The sequence below is a fragment of the Lolium perenne genome, chromosome 2, assembly GCF_019359855.2.
Source record: "Lolium perenne isolate Kyuss_39 chromosome 2, Kyuss_2.0, whole genome shotgun sequence".
NCBI classification, from domain to species: Eukaryota; Viridiplantae; Streptophyta; class Magnoliopsida; order Poales; family Poaceae; genus Lolium; species Lolium perenne.
Window position 1 is genome coordinate 31,748,700 of NC_067245.2, and position 9,857 is coordinate 31,758,556.

Genomic DNA, 9,857 nt, shown 5'->3' on the forward strand with positions numbered 1-9,857 from the left:
TCAATAAGTCTTGCATAAGAGTTAACTCATAAAGCAATAGTTTCATAGTAAAGGTATTGAAGCAACACAAAGGAAGATTAAGTTTCAGCGGTTGCTTTCAACTTGTAACATGTATATTTCATGGATATTGTCAACATAAAGTAATATAACAAGTGCAATATGCAAGTATGTAGGAATCAATGCACGGTTAACACAAGTGTTTGCTTCTTAAGATAGAAAGAAATGGGTAAACTGACTCAACAATAAAAGTAGAAGAAAGGCCCTTCGCAGAGGGAAGCATGGATTGCTATATTTGTGCTAGAGCTTCTATTTTGAAAACAAGAAACAATTTTGTCAACGGTAGTAATAAAGCATATGTGTTATGTAAATTATATCCTACAAGTTGCAAGCCTCATGCATAGTATACCAATAGTGTCCGCACCTTGTCCTAATTAGCTTGGATTTACATGGATTATCATAGCATAGCATATGTTTTAACAAAGTGTCACAATGGGGTACCTCTATGCCGCCTGTACAAAGGTCTAAGGAGAAAGTTCGCATTGGATTTCTCGCTTTTGATTATTCTCAACTTAGACATCCATACCGGGACAACATAGACAACAGATAATGGACTCCTCTTTAATGCATAAGCATTCAACAACAAATAATATTCTCATAAGAGATTGAGGTTTGTTGTCCAAACTGAAACTTCCACCATGGATCATGGCTTTAGTTAGCGGCCCAATGTTCTTCTCTAACAATATGCATACTCAAACCATTTGATCATGATAAATCACCCTTACTTCAGACAAGACGAACATGCATAGCAACTCACATGATATTCAACAAAGAAATAGTTGATGGCGTCCCCAGGAACATGGTTATCGCAAAACAAGCAACTTATAAGAGATAAGACGCATAAGTACATATTCAATACCACAATAGTTTTTAGGCTATTTGTCCCATGAGCTATATATTGCGAAGATAAAGAATAGAAATTTTTAAAGGTAGCACTCAAGCAATTTACTTTGGAATGGCGGAGAAATACCATGTAGTAGGTAGGTATGATGGACACAAATGGCATAGTGTTTGGCTCAAGGATTTTGGATGCATGAGAAGTATTCCCTCTCGATACAAGGTTCAGGCTAGCAAGGTTGTTTGAAGCAAACTCAAGTATGAACCGGTACAGCAAAACTCACATAAAAGACATATTGTAAGCATTATAATACTCTATACCGTCTTCCTTGTTGTTCAAACTCTCACCAGAAAATATCTAGACTTAGAGAAACCAAACATGCAAACCAAATTTTAGCGAGCTCTATGTATTTCTTCACTAATAGGTGCAAAGTGTATGATGCAAGAGTTTAAACATGAGCACAATAATTGCCAAGTATCACATTATTCAAGATATTCTACCAATTACCACATATAGCATTTTCCGTTTCCAACCATATAACAATTTAACGAAGCAGTTCAGCCTTCGCCATGAATATTATGAGTAAAGCCTAAGGACATATTTGTCCATATGCAACAGCGGAGCGTGTCTCTCTCCCACACAATGAATGCTAGGATCCAACTTTATTCAAACAAAACAAAAACAAAAACAAACAGACGCTCCAAGTAAAGCACATAAGATGTGATGGAATAAAAATATAGTTTCACTAGAGGAACCTGATAGTGTTGTCGATGAAGAAGGGGATGCCTTGGGCATCCCCAAGCTTAGACGCTTGAGTCTTCTTGAAATATGCAGGGGTGAATCACCGGGGCATCCCCAAGCTTAGAGCTTTCACTCTCCTTGATCATATTGTGTCATCCTCCTCTCTTGACCCTTGAAAACTTCCTCCACACCAAACTTAAAACAAACTCATTAGAGGGTTAGTGCATAATCAAAAATTTCACATGTTCAGAGGTGACACAATCATTCTTAACACTTCTGGACATTGCACAAAGCTACTGAAAGTTAATGGAACAAAGAAATACATCTAACATAGCAAAACAGGCAATGTAAAATAAAATGCAGAATCTGTCAAAACAGAACAGTCCGTAAAGACGTATTTTTTAGAGGCACCAGACTTGCTCAGATGAGAAAACTCAAAACTAATGAAAGTTGCGTATATATCTGAGGATCACGCACGTAAATTGGCATAATTTTCTGAGTTACCTACAGAGAATTTTACACAGATTCGTGACAGCAAGAAAATCTGTTTCTGCGCAGTAATCCAAATCTAGTATCATCCTTCTATTAGAGACTTTACTTGGCACAACAATGCAGTAAAACTAAGATAAGGAGAGGTTGCTACAGTAGTAACAACTTCCAAGACTCAAATATAAAACAAAAATACTGTAGTAAAATAATGGGTTGTCTCCCATAAGCGCTTTTCTTTAACGCCTTTCAGCTAGGCGCAGAAAGTGTGTATCAAGTGTTTTCAAGAGATGGAGCATAAACAGCGGTGTTCGGGGGTTTTCTCAACTATGCATTGTATCTTATCTATGTAAGTTTTAGAGGCTCCCTTTTCATTAGTCTTAGGCTTTCTATTTTCATCAAACAAATTTTCGGGAACAAGCCAAGCATAGTTATTTTCTAGTGCCTCACACATCCCTAAGAGCTTACAAGGTATAAGAGCCAAGCATATTATATTTAATAAAAACCTTTCTAGCTTCTCTTGCAATACCCCCAAATTCTTTGATAAGGGTTTCTAATACAAAATCTTTATTTTCTCCTTCTTCCATATCACTTAGTGTAAGAAACATATGTTGAATCACGGGATTAAGATTAACAAATCTAGCTTCTAATGTGTGTACTAAAGAAGCAACAGCAATTTTGTAAGTAGGAGCAAGTTCTACCAAGTGTCTATCTTCAAAATCTTCAACCGTATTAATATGAGTGAAAAAATCTTCTATATTATCTTTCCCAAGAATAGACCCTCGTCCTACCGGTACATCGTTAAGAATAAACTTAGGAGGAAACATGATGAAACAAGTAAAGTAAATGCAAGTAACTAATTTTTTGTGTTTTTAATATAGCAAACAAGATAGTAAATAAAGTAAAGCTAGCAACTAATTTTTTTGTGTTTTGTTTTAGTGCAGCAAACAAAGTAGTAAATAAAAGTAAAGCAAGACAAAAACAAAGTAAAGAGATTGGAGGTGGAGACTCCCCTTGCAGCGTGTCTTGATCTCCCCGGCAACGGCGCCATAAAATATGCTTGATAGCGTGTATGCACACGTCCGTTGGGAACCCCAAGAGGAAGGTGTGATGCATATAGAAGCAAGTTTTCCCTCAGTAAGAAACCAAGGTTATCGAACCAGTAGGAGCCAAGAAGCACGTTGAAGGTTGATGGCGGCGGAGTGTAGTGCGGCGCAACACCAGGGATTCCGGCGCCAACGTGGAACCTGCACAACACAACCAAATTACTTTGCCCCAACGTGACAGTGAGGTTGTCAATCTCACCGGCTTGCTGTAACAAAGGATTAGATGTATAGTGTGGAAGATGATGTTTGCAGAAAACAGTAAAGCAAGTATTGCAGTAGATTGTATTCGATGTAAAGGAATGGATCGGGGTCCACAGTTCACTAGAGGTGTCTCTCCCATAAGAAATAGCATATTGGGTAAACAAATTACAGTTGGGCAATTGACAAATAAAGAGAGCATAACAATGCACATACATGTTATGATGAGTAGTGTGAGATTTAATTGGGCATTACGACAAAGTACATAGACCTCTATCCAGCATGCATCTATGCCTAAAAAGTCCACCTTCAGGTTATCATCCGAACCCCTTCCAGTATTAAGTTGCAAACAACATACAATTGCATTAATTATGGTGCATAATGTAATCAACAAATACATCCTTAGACATAGCATTGATGTTTTATCCCTAGTGGCAACAGCACATCCACAACCTTAGAACTTTCTGTCACTGTCCCAGATTTAATGGAGGCATGAACCCACTATCGAGCATAAGTACTCTCTCTTGGAGTTACAAGCAATGACTTGGCCAGAGCCTCTACTAGCAACAGAGGGCATGCAAGATCATAAACAACACATAGATAATAGATTGATAATCAACATAGCATAGTATTCATTATTCATCGGATCCCAACAAACGCACATGTAGCATTACAGATAGATGATCTTGATCATGTTAGGCAGCTCACAAGATCAGACAATGATAGCACAATGGGGAGAAGACGACCATCTAGCTACTGCTATGGACCCATAGTCCAGGGGTGAACTACTCACACATCAATCCGGAGGCGACCATGGCGGTGTAGAGTCCTCCGGGAGATGATTCCCCTCTCCGGCAGGGTGCCGGAGGCGATCTCCTGAATCCCCCGAGATGGGATTGGCGGCGGCGGCGTCTCTGGAAGGTTTTTCGTATCGTGGCTCTCGGTACTGGGGCTATTATCGACGGAGGCTTAAGTAGGCGGAAGGGCAGAGTCGGGGGGCTCACGGGGGCCCCACATGCTAGGGCCGCGCGGGCCCCCCCTGGGCCGCGCCGCCCTAGTGTGGCGGCGCCCCGTGGACCCACTTCGTCTTCTCTTCGGTCTTCTGGAAGCTTCGTGGAAAAATAGGCCCCTGGGCGTTGATTTCGTCCAATTCCGAGAATATTTCCTTACTAGGATTTCTGAAACCAAAAACAGCAGAAAACAACAACTGGCTCTTCGGCATCTCGTTAATAGGTTAGTGCCGGAAAATGCATAATAATGACATATAATTTGTATAAAACATGTGAGTATCATCATAAAAGTAGCATTGAATATAAAAAATTATAGATACGTTTGAGACGTATCAGATGCTCATGCTCACATGTTGGCAGTAGCTACTGGTTGGCTTGCTCTATAAGCTTGTATTCTTGGTTATGAAGAAGCATATACTGCCTTTTTAAATTTAAGTAATTATCTACTAAAATTTGATTAGCTATTGGTATAATTCTCTTTGAATTTATAAAAAAATTAAGTCACTAGCTACTGCCTTTTGTAATGTATATTTATGAGTAATAGCATTTTCATTTGAAGTCACTAGCATTTCCATATGATACTCAAGCTTCTGCTATTTAATTATCTCTGGAATAATAGCATTTTGATTTGAAGTCACTAGCATTTCCATATGATGCTCAAGCTTCTGCTATTTAATTATCTCTGGAATTTATATGTTGATGTTCTTTATTGCTACTGCTAGCTAGGATTTGTTAGCAATTCTTGGTTCAAGCTAATGATGCTACTTTGGTTAGTGCTACTGTAAGTATAAGTGGTTAGTGCTACTGTAAGTATAAGTGTAATGCTCCAGGTTTTGATGCTCCAGGTTTTGATGTAGTTGTATGCTTCAGGTTTTGATGCTTCAGATTTTGATGTAGTTGTAGCTCCAGGGTTTGATGCTTCAGGTTTTTGATGCTCCAGGTTTTGTTGTAGATGCTCTAGGTTTTGATCGATGCTTCAGGTTTTTGATGCTCCAGGTTTTGATGTAGTTGTAGCTCCAGGTTTTGATGTAGTAGTATTTGGATACAATTTTGTATGATGATGAACATGGTTAGAATCTGTGAATATGGTGATGAATGTGGGCTCCAGGTTTTGCAGGGATTTCATTGAGTTGCCCATTTCCCCCGAAGCGTTGATTCACTTCCGTTTCGGTTGAGAAATGGGCACTCCTACGTAGCAAAATAAGCAAAGGTCATGCCGAAATTTTGAATTTTTTGGTTGACTTTTGTACTAACTTTTTGCCTCTTTTTAATGAAGTGCAAATAAACATGTCGGGCAGCACTTCTAGGCCCAGGAGCCAGAACGAAGAAGAGAGAGAGGCCAACAAGGACTTCTGGGAGGGCTACGAGCAGCCCCGGAAGCCCGCCGCCGAGTCGACCGGCGATGAGGAAGAGGGCCGGGACGCCGCCTCCGAGGGAGAGGGCCGGGGGGCCACCGACGACACCGACGAGGGTCGGGACGCCGCCTCCGAGGGAGAGGGCTGGGGGGCCACCGCCGACACCGGCGACGATGACGATACCTAGGACGACGCCGCCGACACCGGTGAAGAGACCGGTGAAGATAACGCGGCCAACCGCACGGAAGGTGATAGCGGCGGCAACCCTCAGGAGGGTAAGAAGAAGAGGACGGCGAGGAGGCCAAGGAGGGATCGGAGGCCGCAAGTGCACGCCAACGTCACCGATGCTTTCACGGTAGTCTCCGAAAGTGGCCTACCGATGGAGCCTTCGTGGGTTGCCAAAGGGTACGGCATGCAACTAGGGTGCATCGTCCGTGAAACCGTGCCAATCCTAACTCAGGACCTCGGAAGCAAGGAGAACGTGGCTCTCGCCCAATCCCTCCTCCAGAAGCTTCACCAACGATACACGTTCCCGGAGCCGTTCAATAAGAAGGTGGACTCTTTAGCTCTCACGAAGATGAGCACCGCCTTGAGCAGCTGGAAGAACCGGCTGAAGAACAAGATCGAGGCCGGTGAAAGCTGGGAGAGGATAAGTAGCAAAGACCCGTCGCTCTCCTTAGAAGACTTTAATGCATTCAAGTCTTACTTAGAGACTGACACTGTTAAAAAATGGACCGCCTGGGGAAGAAAATGCGGGATTTGAACTTAGGGACCCACCATTGCGGAAGCGGCGGTTACCGAGGAAAACAACCTACTTGGGACAAGGAGGATGCCGAGATGGTACGTCTGGGGAAAGAAAACCCCTGGCACAAAATCGAGGATGTACAGGCTAGGAACTTTGTCCGGTCCCGCTACTACTTAGACTGGAAGACGGGGGAATTTATTATGGATCACAAAGACGTGAAGAATTTTGAGAAGTACCTGGTAAGGATAGTCTATATTATTTCGCTCATCTCATTAGGCAATGAAGCCAAATGGGCTAACCTTAAGTTCCTTTGTCTGAAGGATGATGAGTTGAAGGCTAGTTGTACGGCTGGCCCGTCGTCCCAGGGGTCGACGGAACCATGGGACACGCCTTTCAACAGGGCGACAAACAAATACAAGGAGAGGGAGCTGGACAAGCCACCGACGTCGGGTGGCCGTGTATCCGGCTTTGGCACAAGTATGAAGCTATCCGAGTACTACGGATCGGATGCGAAGACGAGAAAGCTGGAGAGGAGGTCGTCGGTAAGGATAAATCCGAGGTTCAGGAGCTGAAGAAGAAGGTGGAGTCACTAGAGAATCTGGTGGCCGAAAAGCCTGTGGAGAACACGGAGATGATGAACAAGTTATTGGACGAGAAGATCCGGCAGATCATCCCCCCTGGGTTGATGGAGGGGTTGGCTGCTTGGAATGCGGGAGGTCAAGTGGGGCCGATACATGTGCCCAGCATCAGCGGCAGCAACTCAAGATTTCACGTGTCGCCGACGCTGCCGCTCCACCCGACGGCGTCGGGGCTCCACCTGACGCCGCAGCTTCAACCGCCGCCGCAGCTCCAACTGGTCGTATCGATGCCCCCAACCGCCGCCCTTGTATCGACAGTAGCCGAGATCGATGCCATCCAGAAGGTAAACTCATTAGTTACTCCTTCGCGTCATCTTCTTTAACTATATATGTCTTTCGTGACTGCCATCTCACGATGCCCAACATGGCGCCCCTGACTCAGGATGAACAGTGCATACTTCTGCAAACGGTGGAGCCCGGCGGCAAGTTGGTGGAAGTTGCTAGCGGCATCGTCATGGCTTCCCGTGTTATGCACGGCAATGCATTGGCGGAAAACGTGGTGAACGTCAAGTTGGTAATGGTAGTGCCGGAGTACCGCTATGCCATCCCCCCTTTCAACCTCCGGGCATAGACGAGGGCGACGTTTTGCCCCTTGGGGATTGCACCTCATGGCTTATGAAATGGCCGAAGAACCAGATTCGTCTTGGGGGGGGGGGGGGGTCTTCCGAGTGCTAAGAAAAGCACTGGCGCCACCTCCCCTATCATCCGGCCCAAGATCGCCAGCATCGGCGACACCCTTAAGGAAACGGCGGTCGCCGCCCCCACTACCCTGAAGGAACCGGCGGTCGCCGCCGCCACCCGGAAGGAACCGACGATCGCCGCCACCACCACACACCACAAACAGTTATTGGGAGCGCTACCGCAACGACCGTCGACCAGACGCAACGTACGCCAAGCGGCGGCATCGCAACCGCCACCACCTAAGGTCCAGGACATGGCGCCACTTGATGGCAACGATGTTGATGATGATGATGACATCGATGCCTACATCAACATTGGCGCCTGCAGCCAAGATATGTACATGCCTCCTATGGATGAACAAGCCTTCCGCACTCACGGCGATCATCTTGGTCGTCCCACTACAGTCATGAAGCAGCGCCTGGTCTTCGCGGGTATTTCTCAAGACACTCCTCCGGAGGCTGGCAATCCAGCTCAAGTCAAGCCTGCTACCGTTTTCAGCCCTAACACGCTGCGTAAGACGATCATCGGGGAGCCACCCAAATCAACCCCAGCAACCTCAGAAGCACCACCAGCACCGACCCCAGCAGCACCCGAAGCACCACCAGCACCGACCCCAACAGCACCCGAAGCACCACCATCAGCACCACCAGCACCCCCAGTAGGTCAGGTGAAGAAGGCAAGGAAGAGAGGAGCCAAGAAGGGCGCATCTTCGAGCCAGCCTGCTCCTAAGAGGATCCGGGCCGACGACATGGTACCACCTACACCGGATGGCTTGCCCCGGTGTCATGAAGCTGGTAAACCGATACTGCCTCCGGGCATGGAACACCTCGGAAGTGGACCAATGCTCCCTTTGCAGCACTCTATTAATTATCTAGAGAGCGTCCTTCTTAAAGAAAAGGATCCAAATTACCCGGTGTACTCGGTCAAGGTGCCGTCCGACCAGAACTTCGTCCATGAAGACCCCGCGGATATCTTCTTCATAGCGTTCGAGGACGTCTTCAATCTATTTCACTCGAAACGGCTCGACTATAACTTGGTCCGCCTATACGCGATCAATCTTCAGATGAAGATCAACAGAGAGAGACCCCGCCACATCGCGGTAGCAGATAACTACTACATGCGCGATAGCCAGCTCCAGGACGGCTCAAGGACACGGACCAAGGCGGTGCGGTACCTCCAGAACTTCATGCTCATGTACAAAGAGAGCAACACCATTCTTCTGCCTGTCTTTCCCGAGTAAGTACACATCCGCTCACGGTCGTCGTAACTTATGCTCTCTTATATATTTCTTCCATTTCCGATCATTTCCAACATTCCATTTCAATTGCATGTGTTGAGCAGGGACAAATACTGCACACTCATCATCCTAGAACCGAAGTGGTCACTAGCCCAGTATTTCGACTCGTCGAGTACGACGACGAAGAAAGACTACAAGAGAATAAGGGGTGTTCTCGATGAGGCTATCCTTGGCTACTCCAAAAATGGAGGCACCTTCGACAAGAATGGGCAATATATCAGGCCGGACACTAAAAAGCTCGGGTTCAAGCACGTGATCGACTTCCCTTGTATCAAGCAGCCAGCTGGCAGCATTAAGGAGGCCTTCTATGTCCTCCATCACCTTAAAGGGTTTGTCGAGGATGCAGAGATGATGTCTCTGCCACCTAGTAAGCGAGACCCCATTAAAATGTCGAGGCAAATCAATGATGATGATCTTAGAGAAGACTTCCGTCGCATCTAAGTAAAGCTCTCGGAAATTATCTTACAAGATGTATCCAACGCATCGGGGCTCTTACACCAAGTCAGAGGGTTGTCTAAGAGGGATATCGAAGAACGCCTACATAGGCAGGGTGATGAAAGGATGTGGACGACGAAGGACTTGTACAAGCCGTTCCCGGAGCCGCTCAAGAAGACGTCTCGTTGACCGAGACTGGTGTGCCTAGCATTACTTTGAATCGATGGACAATTTGTACCGTGTTGTAAACTAAACTTGCTTAATTTGCTC